The sequence below is a fragment of the Camelus dromedarius genome, chromosome 1 (assembly GCF_036321535.1).
Source record: "Camelus dromedarius isolate mCamDro1 chromosome 1, mCamDro1.pat, whole genome shotgun sequence".
NCBI lineage: Eukaryota > Metazoa > Chordata > Mammalia > Artiodactyla > Camelidae > Camelus > Camelus dromedarius.
Genome location: NC_087436.1, coordinates 69,699,152 through 69,717,927, shown reverse-complemented (window position 1 = coordinate 69,717,927; position 18,776 = coordinate 69,699,152). Strand labels below are relative to the sequence as shown.

The 18,776-nt window shown below is 34.8% G+C and overlaps 1 long non-coding RNA gene across 1 annotated transcript in view; it reads left to right on the top strand.

The window, feature by feature from the left end:
• Nucleotides 1-2,556, top strand: part of LOC135321161 (uncharacterized) — a 344,866-nt gene extending 342,310 nt beyond the window's left edge. The window contains exon 9 of the long non-coding RNA XR_010380695.1: nucleotides 242-2,556. This is a non-coding gene — a long non-coding RNA (uncharacterized LOC135321161). The remainder of the gene's footprint in view (nucleotides 1-241) is intronic.
• The last annotated feature ends 16,220 nt before the right edge of the window (nucleotides 2,557-18,776 follow it).

Here is an 18,776-nt window from a genome sequence, read left to right as displayed (position 1 = left end):
CAAACAGTAGTTATTAAGACTATTTAAGACAATGGGAATATATAAGTTATGTGACCCTTTGGAGAGAAAATGATAAAAGCAAAAAGCCTATAAGTTATTATAAATTTAAGTTTCAAAGTAACATCTGTCATTTAAATGGAGAAGTTTAAAAATTAATTTTCAATATAACTAGACCCATATTTTAGCTTGGGAAATTAAAATATAGACATTATTTTGCCTTCTTTTTTATTCAACACTCTAGGAAATGTGCAGAATATGCTTGACAGTCAGGAACGAAAAGAACAGACAATAAACCCAGAAGTGGCATTTTTATATATCTACAATTCAACTCCACAACTCCACAAACAAGTGATGGTTTTAGAAGACTGATGGACAAGAACATGTCCCACTATTTTGTAATAAAGGGGGGAAAAAGCACTTTTATCTCCATGACCCCATTCCATGTCCTTGAAAATGAAATGGTGTTTCATTTGAAAGACAAATACTCATCAATGTGCTTATGTGATTTTGCAAGGATGGTACCAAGGTTCTCTACTTCCTTTTTCTGTTTTAAGTGTTTTTAAGGACTCCAGTTAGTGGGGGGAGAAAATCTCTCACTGCAAACATATACGAATGAGGAAAATTAGTCTGGAGAGTTTCAGGAGAGAGTACAAATCCTAGAAGCTTATTTAGTTATCTGCAAAAGCAGCTACATAAATAATATTTTTCTGTTTCATCTTATTATAATAAAAAATATAGATCTGACAGATTTGGAACAAGATGTGGTTTCACATGGATGCATTCTGTGAACAAGTGATTCAAGTGAAAAGGTGATTGTGGTGCTTATATTTTAATTTGAGAAATATAAAAATAAACAGAGATGTTCAGAAGATAATTGGGTATGCCAGTCTAAATTGAGGGGCAGAAATTCAGAATCACATCTAAATATTTCAACATCATCAGACCATAGGTGAGAATTAAAATTCTCAAAGTGGCAAGATGATAGGGGAAGAGGTATATAGAAGAAAAAGAGGCTGCGGAGGGACCCTAGAGGATATCAGTGTTACATCTGAGCAAAAGAAATCAATGAAAAAAGAAAGAGAAGTAGTCCTAGGAAGAGAGATACAAGGAGAGTACTGAGCAGTGAGACTTCATCCCTAGGACCAAATGCAGTCGTGCCCTTGGGGACAAGGTACAATTGCATCTACTGCATTGTTGTTAATAATTGTAAGAGTTTTGAAAATTGCACCTCTTGGGGAGTGATGGAAATGTTAGCTATCTTGATTGTGGCAGTGGTTTCATTGGTGCCTACATCTAACAAAATTCATCAAACTGTACAGCTGACCTAAGTGTAGATTACTATACAGGAACCATACCATAATAAAGGTGTTAAAAAGTAATGATTGTGAGAGTTAGCTGATACAGTGCGTATTAATCACAAGGCACATGATGGGCGCTCAGTAAATTCTAGCTGTAAAATCATTATTACTACTTTCATCATAATCATTCTCATGAGAAAAGAATAGCTTTGGAAGGGAGTGAAAAGAAAGAGAAAGCGATGTTGGCTTTGGACTAGAAGATCAGCACATTTTTGGGACTGGAAGGTGAAGGTCCACGTTCAAATTTAGATCAACTTATAGAAAGATTAGACTGGGAGGTTGATGCTTATGGTTGATAAATTTGATGTCTTCTTTGGTGAAGAAAGGGAGATTATTTTCTGCTAATGAGTGAAGGAGAGAAAATTCAAGCCCTGTGGAGAATAATGGAACGACTAATGGTTTTTGAAGACCAAAAAAGGAAATATAGCTACCTTCTAACAACAAGAAAATATTCGGTAAGGAGTTTTGAGTGTTCAGTAAATTAAAAGATACATAAATATACAGGGGGCAGTTATATGGTTGGGAGATATTTTTTTCCTTTAGAATTTAGCTGCCTGGGTAAAATGGCAGTGGGAGTGAATTTTAAGGATTTCTAGTGTTGGGGTTTTTCCAGGCAGGATGGTTAAAGGCAGAAAGGCAGTGTGAACTATGAAGAGAATAGTTAAAACGATCAATGATGGAGTCCAGGTAAGTAGGAAAGGAAGGCAGGCAAGTGGAAATAAATAGAATGGATTGCTGTGGTGGGAGAGGCTTGACTGATTGGAAGAGTCTTTGAAGTGAAATCAGAAGTCCCCAGCTTTTACTCATTTTACCCTTCTGAAATACATATGTCACATAATGCCTCTCAGGTGGTCTCCCACCTCAAACCAATTGCATAACACAGACTGCCATGTCGTAGTAGTCTTCACTGCTTCCTGATGCACTTTCTTTGAATTCCTCACATCCCTAGGTTTTCTAAAGACATGCTTAGCTTTTTCATGCGTTCCTGTTCCTCTACGCTTGCACCCACCTCAGTGAATTTGCTTTACTGTTTGCTGAAAGAAGCCATCAGAAAGATGTGACAGTCAGTTGACCCACAAGGGAGGTAGGGAGGCTCTTTGCCCCCTCCCCTGGGCATTCTGCTTGCCTTCCATGATGCCCAGAAACCGCTCCAAGGATACAGCCTTGAAACAGAAATGTGCTGTTGACGCTATTTCAATCCGGCTAAGTCCTACTCTGTACACCACTGAATCCAGTTAATGCCTCTATATAAACTTTTAAGATTCGGGTGTGTGGTGTGGAAATCCACTGGTCTTGCAGCCACCTAAGACAAGCCTTGCAAGTAAGTTCCCTTGCTTATTAAACCTGGAGAGGTCTGCCTCTTTGTTTGGTCTGTCCTTGCCCTCCGTGTAAGGGGGTTACGTTCATATTACACTCAGTAAGCTCTCTATGAGGTTGCAAAACAGCACTATCTTCTACTGGAACTGTGTTTCTCCAGCTCATTCTCACATTATTTTCATTTCACTGGTCAAACTTCCACTTGTCGGAATGGCCTTTCTGACTGCCCTATCTAAGTTACTCCTCTGCTGCTCTGCCTTGTTCTTTAGTGCAAGTATCTCTGCTTGGCATACCATGTATCGCTGCTGCTTTTTTTTTTAATTGAAGTAGAGCTGATTTACGATATTGTGTTCATTTCCGGTGTACAGTACAGCCTAGTGATTCATTACCATGTCATGCTGCTTTTCTCGTTTGTCTTCCTCCAGTGATGGGAATGTAAATATCATTAAAGCCGGGGCCTTGTTTTATTTTCTGCTGTTCAGTAACATCTAGGAAAAATGTTTAGCGTATCATTGGTGTTCAGTTTGTTGAAAGAAAGTCTAAACTGCTGATGCAAGGCCTTAGAAGGTTTGCGTTCTCAGGGCCTGAATTGCTTCTTGGGGAGTCATACTGTGGGCTGTCATCTGGGCAAGCAGGGGCTATGATTGGAGACCTGAGCATTTTGGTGAAGGTTGTTTGTGGTAACAGATGGGAGCAGGAACGAAGCAGAGAGATGTTAGGGTGAGGACTGAACAGTACTGAGAGCACAGCTTATTGTATTCGTAGCATTCAACTACAGTGTGTATAATAGGCATACTTGAAATGAAGGGCCCTAAGTGTATAAAAGTGATTTCATTGTACCCTAGAGCCATCAGACAGAGCTAGGCTCTGTCCACAGAACTGTGAAAACATAAGATTCTGGTTTGTAGCCACCACTTTTGGGCTTTGTTAAGGTAGCCCTAGAAAGCTAATACAACAGGATAACCAGTATATGCTTGATGGATCAATTTATTATGCGTGGCAAGTTTTTTTTTTTTTGGAAATATTTTAACAAAGAAGAGAAAATAGAAAACAATCAAGTACTTCAGAGGACAAAATTACTACCATCTAAAAAAATCTTGATAACTCACAATTTTGTGTTGTTCATGGAAAAGTAGTGATTGCATTTTCTTTTTCATTTTTGTTCTTGTTGTTATTTAGAAAGATGGGATTTGGACACAGCAGGAGAGTAGCAAGATTCATCAAGAGTACAAAGCAAATAGCCTCATCAAGCCTGCAGGAAAAGAAAATATGCTTTTTATTAAATCTGAACTACAGACGAAGTCCTTGCTAGTACCGATATGCTTTTTGTTTTTGAGTGATATCCAGGCGTACTTCTTTCTCTCTGACCAAGTGTTCACAATGGCCCATTTGTAACTCCCAGCTCTGTCTCCTTCACGTGTTCGTTGGACTTCTCTCTTTCCTGGTGCCCCTATCTCTGCTTGCCCCCAAGCCTGGACAAGGACTAAAATGTGGAACATGCCTCCTTAGTGGCTTATTCTGAGAATCAAGTGACCTCATGGGACACTTCTTCAGTCAGATCCTTCAGGCCATTGCCTTACGTTTGCCCAAATTCCCCCAAAAGTTTCTGCTAATCTTGATTTACCTCTCTTTATCTAACAAATAAAGCCTGTTTCTGTTTGCTTTTGAGACCCTTGCAGATTTCTGAGATTTGAGCATTCTTCCCCTTACAGTGTTCTCCATTCTGAATGAAATCTCTCCTTACCGAAGTTTGCTTTTGTTTTTATTTGAATTGTCACAGATCCTTTACCAAAAACTGTGCTTATTTAAAATTCTACATATAAAAATACTTTATTAAATTATTCTAAAATATTGATATAACCAGTCTCTATACTAATTTGGTGCTATATCTACCACTGTTTCTTAAATCAGACTATTACTGCTCATGCAAAATTATTTTGATAGTTTCCAAATGAACTTTCTATTGTTTGTCTGTACTCCCTCGCACTCCACCTGGCTTACTCTTCCTTTTATGAAATGCCTAAATAAGGCATCCAATCATGTCACTCCTTTGTCAAAAGATATTCTGGCTGATGATTGCTTGTTTTTACATCCATCTTTAAAATAGATGATAAAACTAGAAGATAAGTTTCAAGTGCTGAGACTGACTTGATGGTATTTATATCTACAGTGGCTATCACACTGCATGCTTATGAGTGGTGACGAAATAACTGTTGAATGAATGAATACGAGTTTCCTAAAATAACGATGCAAGAGACTGTATTTAAATCCAATTATTTCATTGCAATCTTTAAAAGAGCTCCTTTATTTCCATGTCTTCAACTCTCCTAGTTGAACTAATTATATATGAGGCCAATATTACTTTTCTAGGTAGTTCAGGGATGTGAGAAATAGTGAGTGAATATTGAAAAATTCAGGAGATAATTTCTATCATCTTTTTTTTTTCTCCACTTGTCACTTCTCATATGAGTTTCAGTGGTTTAGGTTTGTAGTTCAGTCCACTCGGACTTACACTTTGAATGCTTTTCTCCTTTCAAAATGAACATAGTCAAAATATTTTCTTCAGCTTCCCTTACTTACACCCCACCAAACATATACATAAAGCAGCATTCCCTGAATTTAAAAAACAAGAATAACAACAAAGAAACAGACAAGCAATAGAAATATTGTCTCTTTTCTGAAAGCCAAATTTGCCTAGCACATTGATTTGCTAAGCCAGTCCTGACAACTTGCATCCATTTCTTTTTATTCTCTTTCCCTGATTGGTTCTTCCATTCAATACATCACCAGATCCATTGATTGCCTTTCCTTAGGGCCCTTTTCTCTCATTTCTTTGAAGTCTTTATCTCACCAACCAATTTGAGTCCCCCTGCCTCACCACTTAAATATGCACACACATTTCACCTATGTTTATCTGTACCAAATAGTGTTTTTAATATATTCTTTCTTGATCAAATATCTCCAGCTATTACCTAATGCCTAGGGAGTGAAGTTCAGACTCTTTGTCCTATTATTAATGGTAACAGGGAATTCAATTTGAATAAATTCTCAACCTCCATTTAAAAATAATTGAAATTCTTTGGAATTATTTCAGCTTTAAGTTGTGGGACAGCATTCTTTTATCTCCAAAAATATTGTTTTACCTAGTAGTGAAGTATCTAATATTGCAGAGAATTTAGAACCTTTAATGTTGTTTTAGATAAATTGACTTTCTAAATGTGAATTGGTTCTATATCCTTATTTCTTGTTGGTATTGTATTAATTGCAGTGGTGTCTATTCTAATTCCTCATCAGAATTCTCAAGGAAAGTTTCTTAAACATTATTGAGTTACGAACCATGTAAGGATCTTCTTAAAATGCAAATCCTGGTTCATGAGGTCTGGCTGTGACTTCAGACTCTAAATTTCTGACAAGTTCCCATGTGATGTTTGTGCAGCTTCTCCAGAGTTTACAATTGGAAGGAAAGCTTAAAAAAATATATCCAGGTGCAATCTTAGCAGCAGGGCAGCCTACAGTCACAATTATATGTGATTCTGTTCAAGCGCTTTTATGTAACAGAACATTTATTAGTCTCATGATTCTATTAAGAAGTTAATTATTATGATAATACCTATTTTGTCCGATGGAAAGTTGTAGTTTAGAACAGATTAAGAACAGCTCAAATAATTGTTAGGCCAGGATACAAGCATTCTAGTCTTGGCACCATACCAGGACAGAAGTATTCTTTTGGAAACATTCAGATAAATAAGTACACTTAGGAGAGCTACACCATGCAACATTTCTTACACTGGAGCTGCTTTTGGTTTGATTGATTGCTTTGTCTTATTTTAACTGTCATCATTGATACTTGTGGAAAAAGTAAAATGTCACTAGACCCAGCTTACCTGTCTAATCAGTCTGGTTACTGATGAGCCCCAGAAGGAAATGGATCTTGAGGTTGTGGATAAATAGGTATTGGCTCATATTGTTGAATGTCTGGATCCTGACGTATGGGACTCCCTCTCTGTATTCAAACAAAAGGAAAGAGAACATTGCAGAGAAATTGAGACAATGCCAGTGCAAATATTTCACCATAATTCCCATTGAAAACTTAGGTTGTCATTATTGGTAGGACTTTATACATCATCTACATGATTGTTTTTTCAAACTTTTAGTTAGATTTCTACTGTTTTATAAGAAAAAATGTCTTTAAAAAGGTAAAAGAATAAAGCATTTACATTTTTACTGTTTGTTGACAGTTTTGTTGTTACATAATATATATGGGGGCATTGATTACGGCCAGCCACTGAAAAAAGTTTTAAATATTTTTTTGTAATATTAACTCCAAGCTTTGCCCAACAGTGAGAAGTCCAGGGAGGAGGAATTTACTAGTTCTGGGGTAGGTGGGACTGGTTCTTCTCACTCTTGAATTCTAATAAGCTTACTGTCTCCAAACTGGTACGTTCTTTAACATTCACTTCTGTTAATTCAAGTATCCTTCATCCTTCCTTCTGCATCTTTTTATTTGATGCCATTTTACACTTGATCTTAGCCAAATGGCCGAGAAGTGATATTTGATGCCATTTTAATTCATCTACTTACTATACTAGTGTAAATTTTTGAGAACTTACAACGTGGATATGCCATGTCAAAATAATGTGAGAGATCAGGGATACATTTCATTAAGAAAAATGTGAAATAAATTAAATTTCCTATCTTATTTAACATCGCTAATTTAACTTAATGACTTCATCACCCTTCAGAAGAATAAGTGGGAAACTGATAACAGCAGAAATGTTTTTAGCAACCTTTATGTTCCATTAGGTATATATCATGCCCAAAAGAATTAGAATTTCAACCATTCTTTAGGCCAAGGCAATTATTTACCAGACAAAAGTACTTGAGATCTGAGAAAATAATTGGACTCTTCAGGTTGGCATTATGAGTTTCTACCTAAATGCTACTAATATATAACACTACGGGGGCTTTTCCCAGGGTATTTTAAATCAATCAATCAATCAATCAATCAATCAATGTATATTTTAGTCACTCATTATATAAACAGATTTCAGAATTAGGTATGGCCACCTCAGAGAATAAATACTCGGAGAAGAAAATGTGTTGTTACTATTCCATATCATTAGAGAAATACTCACCAGGAAACGTCTCCTATGAAAATGTTCCTGTTAAAATAAAGAACAAATTAAAATTTTAATACATGCTTAATTTTCAACTTCTTCAGTGAATGAATGTGTCTTACCTCTTCAGACGTATCAGCTCCCTTGGGAAAAGAAAAGAAGAAAATAGTTAACATCTTAATTTTATAACTCAAGTTTAAGTGTAAAAAAACCTCTTAGTTGTCACAATTGTGAGCAAGAGAAAATGGAAGTAAAGTCTTAGGTTAACTGATACAGTAGGCTTTTTTTTTTTTATTGTTTAATGAAATCTTTAAAATGAGTGAATAATAGATTTTTATTGTAATTAATTTGCTATTTTCAAACATCTCCTCTGGTTTAAATTTCTTTAGTGTGTGAAAGGGAAGAAAACCCATCTCTGTGAGTAGGAGAGTGAAAACAAAAAGGTAAACTTTGGATTTGCTTAGGACAAATGTATTTTATTAGGATACGTTTGAGTAGCTCAAAGTTACTTACACTCAAATCTTACTGAGCTGATAGAGCCAGGTATTACATTTTTCTCTGTTCTTTTTAAATTTGTATTTTTCCATTTCTATCATTTCATGATAAATAATGTGATGGATTGTGATATCATAACCAAGTTGTTTTTTAAACATCCGCTAGTATTTCTCTATTACTAAGCACAAAGAATACCAAAGTAAAAGGGACCATTAATTTTAACAGAAAAAGAAACAAGGTTATGGAGAAAGGGAGGAGGAGGAAAGGAAGGAGGAGGGAAGCAATTCAGAGAAGTCAAGTTTTACCTAATGACACACAGTAGTAAATGACAAGACCAGCTTGGAACACCTGGTAGGTGTAGAGCTTTTAGTATTTAAGTGTCTTTTATCAGCCTCCCAGCCTCACATCTTTATGGGGCTCTTACGAATTTTATTTTTACATTATGCCAGTTACACTTCATGAGGTCTGAGCGCGTTTAGTATGTTTAGGGTGTGTTTGAGTATGTGCATGTGGGTGCACATACTCAAAATACATTTTAAGTCATTAATGACCTATGTAGCTTAGTGCAAGAAAAATGTTCATATAAAAACATTAAAATCTATCAAGGCATGTTCAAATAAATGCAAATCTTGGCCAGAGGACAAGAAATATGAGAGATACTTTAGACAATTACTGATAGCATATTGTTCAAAATTGCCCGACATACTTACAATCATGGCTAACATGAGAGCCATAATAAAGGCAAAGAGAAGGATCTTCATATTGGGCAGAGTCCTGTGAAAGCATATGCGAAAAATCAGTAGCACATTCACTGCTGCCTTTACAAACCAAACATTTATTGATCGAACTGTGTTCTGAAGCCTTGTGAAACAGATGAGAAATACAAAGACAATTGAAACACACTGCCTGAAATAGTGGAAATTAGAGACTAGTAGGGACCTTGATAAGTAAAGGCAAATGTTGTGATATCGAAACACCACATTTCTACAAACATTAATAAAACAGACATCTGAAACAGGCCAAGCGAATGGCGGTGTTAAAAAAAGAAAAAGGCAAAATTTGCATTACAGTATATAGGGTAAGTAAAGAGTTGTTGGGAGCTCGTAAACAAACAAACAAACAAAAAAATGCGGTACCATGAAAGTGAAAAAGTTCAGCTTGTAAGAAGGGCAAAAATGGAGACAGACTGACTACTTAGATTGTCGTGAAGTCATAGAGGCTTGAAATAATGACATTAGTGATCATAATTAAAGCAAAGTTTAAAGAGATGTTTAGAAGGTAGAATGACAAGGACTGAGTTTATAATAGAGTTAGTGAAGGTGAGCTAGTTTTCTGGCTTGAGAATTATGTGGATGGTGTAACCTGGTAATAGAAATTTAATAATAGTGGGTAGAGAAAAATCAAGTTGAAAATAATTTTCAGGAAAAATATTTGTAGTTTTTTGTTTTGAAATTGAGTTGGTAAAATGATATAATCTTCCAAATATTCTTATTCAAGAAATTAACTGAATGTAGGACTCTTTGATTTGTACTTATAATTCTATACATGCAAGTAAACACAGTTCTCCTGTTGTTGAAAAAGACTTAAAGCAGATTACATCTGAATTATAAACATCCAAATAAAAATATTTCCACAAATACATCATACACAAAGATAAACTGAAAGTGGCTTAAAGACTTAAACATAAGATAGGACACCTTAAATCTCCTAGAATAGAACCTAGGCAAAATATTCTCTGTCATAAATCGTAGCAATATTTTCCCAAGTAAGTCTACCAAGACAATAGATAGAAATAAGTGCAAAAATAAATAAATGGGACTTAATTAAACTAATAAGGTTTTGCACAACAAAGGAAATCTACAGCAAAAAGAAAAGACAACCCTTGGACTCAAAGAAAATATTTGCAAACGATTCAACTGACAAAGGCTTAATTTCCAGAATATACAAAGAGCTCATGCAACTCAATAACAGCAGCAACAACAACAAAAATTAGCCCAATCAAAAATGGGCAGAAGACCTAAACAGACATTTTTTCAAAGAAGAAGTACCAATGGCCAATGGGCACATGAAAAGATGCTCAATATTGCCAACTACCAGAGAAATGCAAATCACAACTACAAAGAAGTTATCACTTCATACTAATCAGAAACAGAGAAATAAATGTTAAGAAAATAAAAAGGCTACTAGCATACCCTTCCAACAGAACATATCTCCTCCATTTTACACATCAGTTACTTTGTACAATGATCACTGTCAATTCAGAGGCATTAAGATCCTGTATCCTTCAGATTTGACATGGGGTGATCATTTCTTTAAATTATTTCTCTATTACTAATTATCAATTATCAATAAATAATATGAACCTAATAAATATTCTTCAGATTATTCTACCAAGCAAAATATTAGTAGAAGACATCATATTAGGCATAATACCTTTCACCCAAGATGAGACTCACGCGTCAGAGAAGCTGAAATTCTGAAGTCCTAAGAGAGGATGTGCTTCCCTAGAGGACTGAAGTATTTAAATACACTGAAATCCTCCACTTGTCTTTCTCAATCATGTTAATTATGAGATCATATAAAACTGCAAATAATGCCCAAATCCTGTCCCCAGAGACACTAAGAGTGAAATTAATTAAGTGAAATTAAGAGTGATTTACAATAGAATATTGTAAAGTAGAGTGATAAGAAAGCACACGGAAATGTCAAATGTTAATCCCAGTGTCAATCTAGGAAACGTGATTTTGACAAAGACAAATATGGTAGAGTAAATCACATTAGAATTGAAGTGGCAGAAATGTTTCTTGAGAACACCATTTACTTTAGTTCAAGAAATATATGTTCAAAATGGAACAAATCTATGCCAAAAATATATCATCCAATGAAAATTTTACCTTTGTCTAGTATGGTGACACCTGTCAATTAAATTGGAGTCATCATTTATTTCAAATATGTTTCCTACAAACTATTACATTTTACATTTGTTCTATTGACTTTAGGATATTTTCTTAAAGTATATTCAAGCACTTGGAAAAATTTGGTAATCTTTTGGGTATTGCATGATAAAATAATTCTTATTCTTAAATTAAGTAACCATAAAATCTCAGTAGTATATATTTCACATAGGGACTAGATGCGTATAGTTGGAATTTAATTTCCTTCCTTTGAGTCTTACACGTTTCTCAGTGGAAGTCATGAGTTGATGTAATTATACGAGATAGAAGAAACTAAACTGGTTTCACAAAGTCCCTAGACAAATTTACAAAAAAATTTATTTCTTTGCTACTTATTGGCTAATTTAATGTATTCAGAACCAAAAATCAGCAAATCATGTAAAATTTAAATAAATCATACATCTTTATTCATCGTTACTCAAAATGTGTTACATGAGACCATCGGAATCAGCATCGCCTGAGAACTTGTTGGAAATGCAAATTCATTAACCTTCTTTCCAGACACATTGAATCAGACTCCTGGACATGCACTAGGAATCTCATTGTAACAATATCTCCAGGTGATTCTTTTAGCAACATAAAGTTTAAGAAGCCACATAGATACTCAAAAAAGGTATTACTTGTTTATAGGTATCACCCTATAATTAGAACTTACAATTTTGTATCAGGTGTTTTAAGGACATATTTATTAGGTGAATATTTTATGTTGCATATGAACAACCTCCTTACAAATTATTCTTGTTCTCTGGATAGTATACAAAACATACATGATTTATTAAAGCAAAAAAAGGAAAGTTAAATTCAATTTCAATTATTTTTTAATGATTTCTATGCCTTGTAGATATACTGTCTGAAATGCAAACCAAATCTAATTTCTAGTATATTCTGAATGGAGAAAAGATACATAGGTTTCAGCAAGCCCTGAAACTAGTCTGTTTTTTAAAAATGAGCCTTGCTTTATTCATTGCATAAATGACAAATGATTTTCTTCCTTCTTTCCTCTATTCTTTATTTCTCCTGCCTTTTCTCACTGATTTTCTTCACTCACTTTTGTGCTTATTGATTCATTTAAGCAATGGCCCTAGCTACTATTCTAGATGACCTATGATAGTCACAGCCTAGTGAGCAAGAAGAAAACGAATGCTCCAGAGGCCCTACCAAGCAACAAGAGCAACAAACACAATCTGCCAAGTAATAAAAATTGATAGATGTTAACATTAATATTTAAAACCTACAATTAAACTTAACTCACTAATATGTTAGTTTGGGGCACCAAAATGCAGGTATTATTCCATCCATCATTTGCTGCTTCAAGCGGTAGGAAGTGGAGGGATTACGTATGACAGTAAGAAACAGGAATAGTGGACTCTAAACAAAGAGTAGACTTCTTGTGTTACTTGTGGTTTCATCCTATAGGAACAATGGGTCATTTTGGAAGACTGATGAACCAGAACATGTCCTGATATTTTATATTAAGAACACAGATGTCTTGTTCATACTAAACCAAGCACCATCCTGTTTGAAAATGCCAAGGTCTTTCATTTAGAAGAAAAGCATCAATAAAGAGCTACTGTGTATCACAGATGTGGCATTAAGTTGGTGGCATTAGAAGGCAACCTGTGAATGAGTATTGATGGTGATATTATTGCTGGAAAGTCCCAGTCCCTCTCCTCTTTCATTTCTTCCTCTTCCTCCTGCTTGTCCTTCTTCATTTGTCCTACAATGAAAGCATGATCTTCAGTCTATGACAAAATTCATGCTTTTCTTATTAAATAAAAAACTTTGCATTATATTCCTGTGTGAACTACTAAAAACAAAAAATCACAAATGACAATAAAGAACAACTTATGACTGACTACCTGATAACAAAATATCTCCAAGTCATTTGGGATACAAAAATGACGATCTTCTATTCCTGCCCTTCAGGGGGTTTACCTTATATTATGGATTGAATATTGTGTCCCCCGCAAATCACATGTTGAAGTCATACCCCCAATATGAGGTATTAGTAGGTGAGGCCTCTGTGAGGAAATTAGGTAGAATGAGATCATAGGGTAGAGCCCCCTCACCCCCGATGGGATTAGAGGCCTTGTAAGAAGAAGAGACACTGGAGCTTTCTCTCTCTGGACCACGTGAAGAAACAGTAAGTAAGCCAGGCAGGGGGCCTGCACCAAGAAGCCAAGTGTGCTGGCACCCTGCTGTTGGACTTCCCAGTCTCCAGAACTAAGAGAAACAAATGTCTGCTGTTTAAGCAACTCAGTCTGTGTCATTTTATTATGGCAGCCTTAGCTGAGTAAGACATTTTGTAATTTGTAAAATAGAAAGTTTAAAGTGGAAGTGAAGTTAGAAAAGACCACGGAGCAAGTGGAATATGTGATTCTAAATTGGGGAGGAAAAGGTCCAGACCAGAGCTTAAGATTTAGAAGGATTTGTCTATTGATTATAATGTACACTGGAAATTGAAGAGATCATATAGGAATGTGTGTTGAGTCAAGAGAGAAGCAGGCTGAGGAGAGAAGTCATAGATAACACTGATGTAATGTCTGACAGAAAATACAGAGGTCCTCGGATGTTTCCTAGAAGGGAAAGAAGAACAGAAGAGAGGAGAATTTCCAGCAGTTTGTGAGCTGTGGAAGCCAAGGGGATGAAATTTGAAGAAGGAAGCTTAACTATCATGAACAAATGTTATAATTACCTTAAAGGTTGCTTAATGTCCTTAGACTACAGTTTTCAAATGGAAAAGTTATAATAAGTACTTGGACTGCTTTGATAATATATATAAATCACATTGAAAATAAATTTTCAAATATAAACATTTGGACTGCTTTGAGAATATATATAAATCATATTGTAAGTAGAAAATTTTCAAATATAAATATTATTATTTTATTTTATTATTATGCTCATTAGAAAGAACATCTTAATTAAAATATTTTTCTAAGGCTGCATGAGGAAATGAAAACTGAAGTACAGAGATAAAACAACTTTGTCAAATATGAGAGTCACCTGAAACTTTAAGACTAGTGGGAGAAAGTTAGAAATCTGATCAGACATAGATCAATATACAAAAGAGTGAGAGGGGGGAAATGAAGGCAGTGATGTCAAATGGACTCACTTTGTTTTTTTACTAAATAGGTGACTGTTTTCTGGAATTGACTAATGTATAAGATGAGTTAGATGCGTCAGAAAATTAATGTTATTTTTGACAGTTTATTGAAAGGAAAGAGTGAGAGGTGTATGGCCAAATGAAAGAAAAAAAAAAAACATTTAGAAAGCAGTATTACATTCTACACTTGGAAAATATAAAAGGAACTCTTTTTTTCCTGTACAGTTTAGTATCTTTGGTAGGACATTCCAGAATTGACATTTTAGCAAGCAGTTACTTAAAGTCAGAGATTCAGAGGAGTATTTGAATTAGTGCCAAGGTCTCTCATTTACAAGGGAAAATCAATAAAAGGCTGCTGCTATGTCAAAGATGTGACATTAAATTGTGGCATAAGGATGCAACGTGTAAATGTTATGGTGATATTATTACTGGACTTTCTTTTCCTTCTTTGTTCTTCTTTTTCATGTTTGAAACTGGGTTTTTCAGTCACACCTATACAGAGAAAGAAAATAACAGATTGCCTAAAATGTACATTGCTGTAAAAGCATATACATTCTAGCCTGTTACAGAATAGCTGTTTACAGATTATTTTACTTATTTATAGCTAAATTTATATAAATATATATATAAATATTCATATATATCACTGACTATACTATTAAAGTAACTTAGTGTCTGAGTAGACTATTAAATATTCATTAAATTAGTATCTGAATAAATAGCAATTATCATTCCATTTCTTAATATATTAGACAAAAAAATTTATCATTACACATCCAATGAGAAATAGTTACTCTTTTCACCATATACTGATAGGATGTTATTAATTATTCTAATTAGATCTAGTTTAGTATGCATCCGAAGATGCTGCAACTTCTACAATTAGAATTGGTGGATCTAATTGAAATCCAGATTCACTCAATTTTGTTAGCAAAATAGCTTTAGAGAACTTAAAAGCAACTTTAAAAAAATAATTTTAAAACGATCTCCCTCAAAAAAATAGAATGATGCCATTCTTTCACCACCAGATTGCTTCAAACAGCCTCAAAAAGTTCATTGTTTTCTAACCTTCTGCCATTTCTAATTGTCCTCTTGAAATTTCTAATTGTCCAACAATTTTTTTTTCCAGCAAAACTTCTGGCCACTTTGTTTTTCAGCTTTCCTTTTTGTGTTAGCAGAAAATGTGACTCATATTCCTCATCTGAAATGAAGCTTCCTGAGGGCCAAGTATGTATCTCATTTTTGTAACTACAGCTTCTCCCGTTGTGTAATGTACATGTTGCACACTTAATGAATGCAACATGAAGAAACAAAAAATACTTCAAGGTGAATATTTCTATTATACAAAGTATAAGTGGAACTATTACTTTTGACATAATAACAATTTTTGAAAAGTGTCCTTTACCTTTAATGTGTTTCACAGAAACAACTGAGTTTGACAAAACTTTTGACTGGTTAAATTATTTTCGTGGTGTTTCTACAGGATGTAGGTATTCCCTGTGCCTTCAGAAGAAATTGACTACAGCTTATTTTTAATGAATGCGTAAAATACATGGTTGCTATAGCACAGTTTTCATTTGAATCAAAATGTTTTCACAATTTAAAATGTCATACCAAAATTTTAAAAATATATAATTAAGTTGTTTCAACATGACTTCCTGATTTTGTATTTTCTGCCTAAATATCTTATTTTATTGTTTCTTGAGTTGTAGGCATAAAGAAATTACCAAGTGGTCAAATGGAATGATGAACTCAAGACATAACAGATTTCGCTTAAAAAGAAAATATATATTTAAATTTTAAATGAATGGTCCTTTCTACATTTAATAAATATTTAAAGTAGTAATATTTAAACCCACACTCTGAAATGCTTAGTTTTCTCTGTTACTTCTACATTCTTAGCTCAGAAGTTCATTACATCTAAGATATATGAAGCCCAGAAAAGTAAAGTATAGAACTGAGACATCTCCAAATATTAACTAGTTTAAAATAAATGGTCAGATTCATGGTTTTATGTTTCTGCTTTGTTATTTCTGTTGTTTGGTTGATGATGAAAAGTTTACGCTTTAATATGTTAACTTACCATTTTGTGTAAGAGTTCTTCTAAGACTTACCACACATATCCTTTCACGTTTAAACAATGAAGAAGAATTAGTGTATGTGGACTTTAACAGCTATTGAGCAAGTGATGTCTCCTAAACTCATATTTTCTTGTATTTGTCACAGGGACCTTCATTAAGGGCAGGGAAGAATCACAGGACTGGAGATATACTGAGGGGTTCAAGTCAAGAATCTCTCGGTTTATTGCACCCAACTAGAACCCAACATAGGTTAGTCGAAGTAGAGAAAAGGAAGTAAGGGTCCACTCCAAGGAGAAGTGAGGAAGGAGTCATCTCTGTACAAGCCGTGGTCTCTGATCTGGCGATGGCTGTCACAGCTGTGAGGGGGAAGTAACCTTCTGCTCTGATGGGGACTCCAGCAGCATCTCTTGGAACAACTCTCAGCAGCAAGGAGTCTGGTCCTCTGGCAAACAGCTTTCGAATCACCTAGTTAAATATGATGATGTTTATCTTTGGGTGTTAAGTATGTGTGATTGTTAATTTTACTTTACACTTTCACATACTTCTAGTTGTCTGTGATGAAGTAATACTGCTAATAAAATTAGAATGAAAACAATAGGTATCATTAAAAATGGAAAAAAAATCCAAAAAACAAAAACACCAAAATTAACAGGCATGAACCCAAAAAAGGAAAGTATGACTCACAATAGAGAGAGAAGTCAATAAACAAAAATGAGACAAGGTATAGAATTAGTAAACAAATATATTGAAATATTTATTGTAATTATATCTAGATGATAACAGGAGGCATGCATGAGCATGTTTGAAAAATACAAGGTCTGAGATGCAAAGCACGTTGACTATAATTAATAGCAGGATTAGAAAAAAAGATGAGGGAACTTGAAAGAGTATGGAAGGAGAAAAGATTAGGAATCTTGAAAATATAGCAATAAAGCTATCCAAAATAACATGGACAAAAAAAAGGGGGGGGGGGGGAAAGTAGTGCAAAACAGCAGTACTTCAAGGAAGTGTGGGTCAACATGTGTGTTAATACATGTATAATTGTAGTGAAGGAGTGAACAAGGTCCAAATATTAGGAAAACTATAAACCATAGATCAAGAAGCTCAACAAATGATGACTGCAAGAGCGTGAAACAAATTACTATGAACACATTACAGGGACATTGCTTGCAAGCAGCCAACAAGAAAACATTAAAAAGTAGCCAGAGAAAAAAGATATCATATACAGAGTAGCAGAGGTGAATGATGGCTGACTTGCTTTTGCAAAATATATAAGCCAGAAGGGATTGGCAATTTTTTTAAGTACTCAGAAAAAAATATCTGTCAAAAAATACCATAATCTGTGAAAACATCCTTCTACCATGAAGATATAATATTTTTTTCAGATTCACAAAGCTGAATGAATTAATAACTAGCTGACTTACCTTACCAGAAATACTTAAAGGAATTTCACTGGCAGAAGTCAAGTGATACCATGTAGAAATTTGTATCTACTCAAAGGAAGCACAAGGAAAATGGTAAATAGAGAGATGCAGATGAAACACCTCAATTACCTGTGTTTTAAAACTCTTCAAAATTATAAAACAATTAAAAAATATAATTACAATGTATGGTGTGGATTTTAATGTATGTACATAAAATACATGATAACAACACCACAAAGGGCAGTGAGATAGGAGGGTACTGTTTTAAGATTCCCTATCATAATGGCTTATATTTAAAGACAGATGACAAGTGTTGTTGAGGAAGAGGAGAAAAGGGAGCCCTTATGCACTGTGGGAATGTAAATCGGTGCATTCCCTAAGAAAAAACATTATGGAGGCATCTCAAAAGACTAAAACTAGAGCTACGATCTAATCCCACCCTCCCATGTCTGGATACTTATCTGAAGGAACTGGAACCAGGATCTCACGGTGACCCTTGTACTCTCATGTTCACTGCAGCATTATTTACAATAGCCAAGATGTGGGAACAACTTAAACACACACCAACGGATGGATGGAGAGGGAAAATGCGGTATATGTGCATGGCAGAATACAACATGCAGCTTTAAAAAAGGAAGAAATCTGCCCTTTAGGACAACATGGACAGATCTGAAAATTTTTATTCTAAGAGAAATAAACCAGACACAGAAAGGCAAATATTGTATGGTACCCCTTATGTGTAGAATCTACACTTGTCAAACACACAGAAGCACAGAATAAAACTGGAGCCAGGGACGGGAGTGAGTGGCACATAAGAAAGTGTTGGTCAGATGGTACAAGGTTTCAGTCATGTAAAATAAGTAAGTCCTGAGACCTGCCCTACAGCACGGTGCCTAGCAAGCAATCCTGTATTTTATCCTTAAG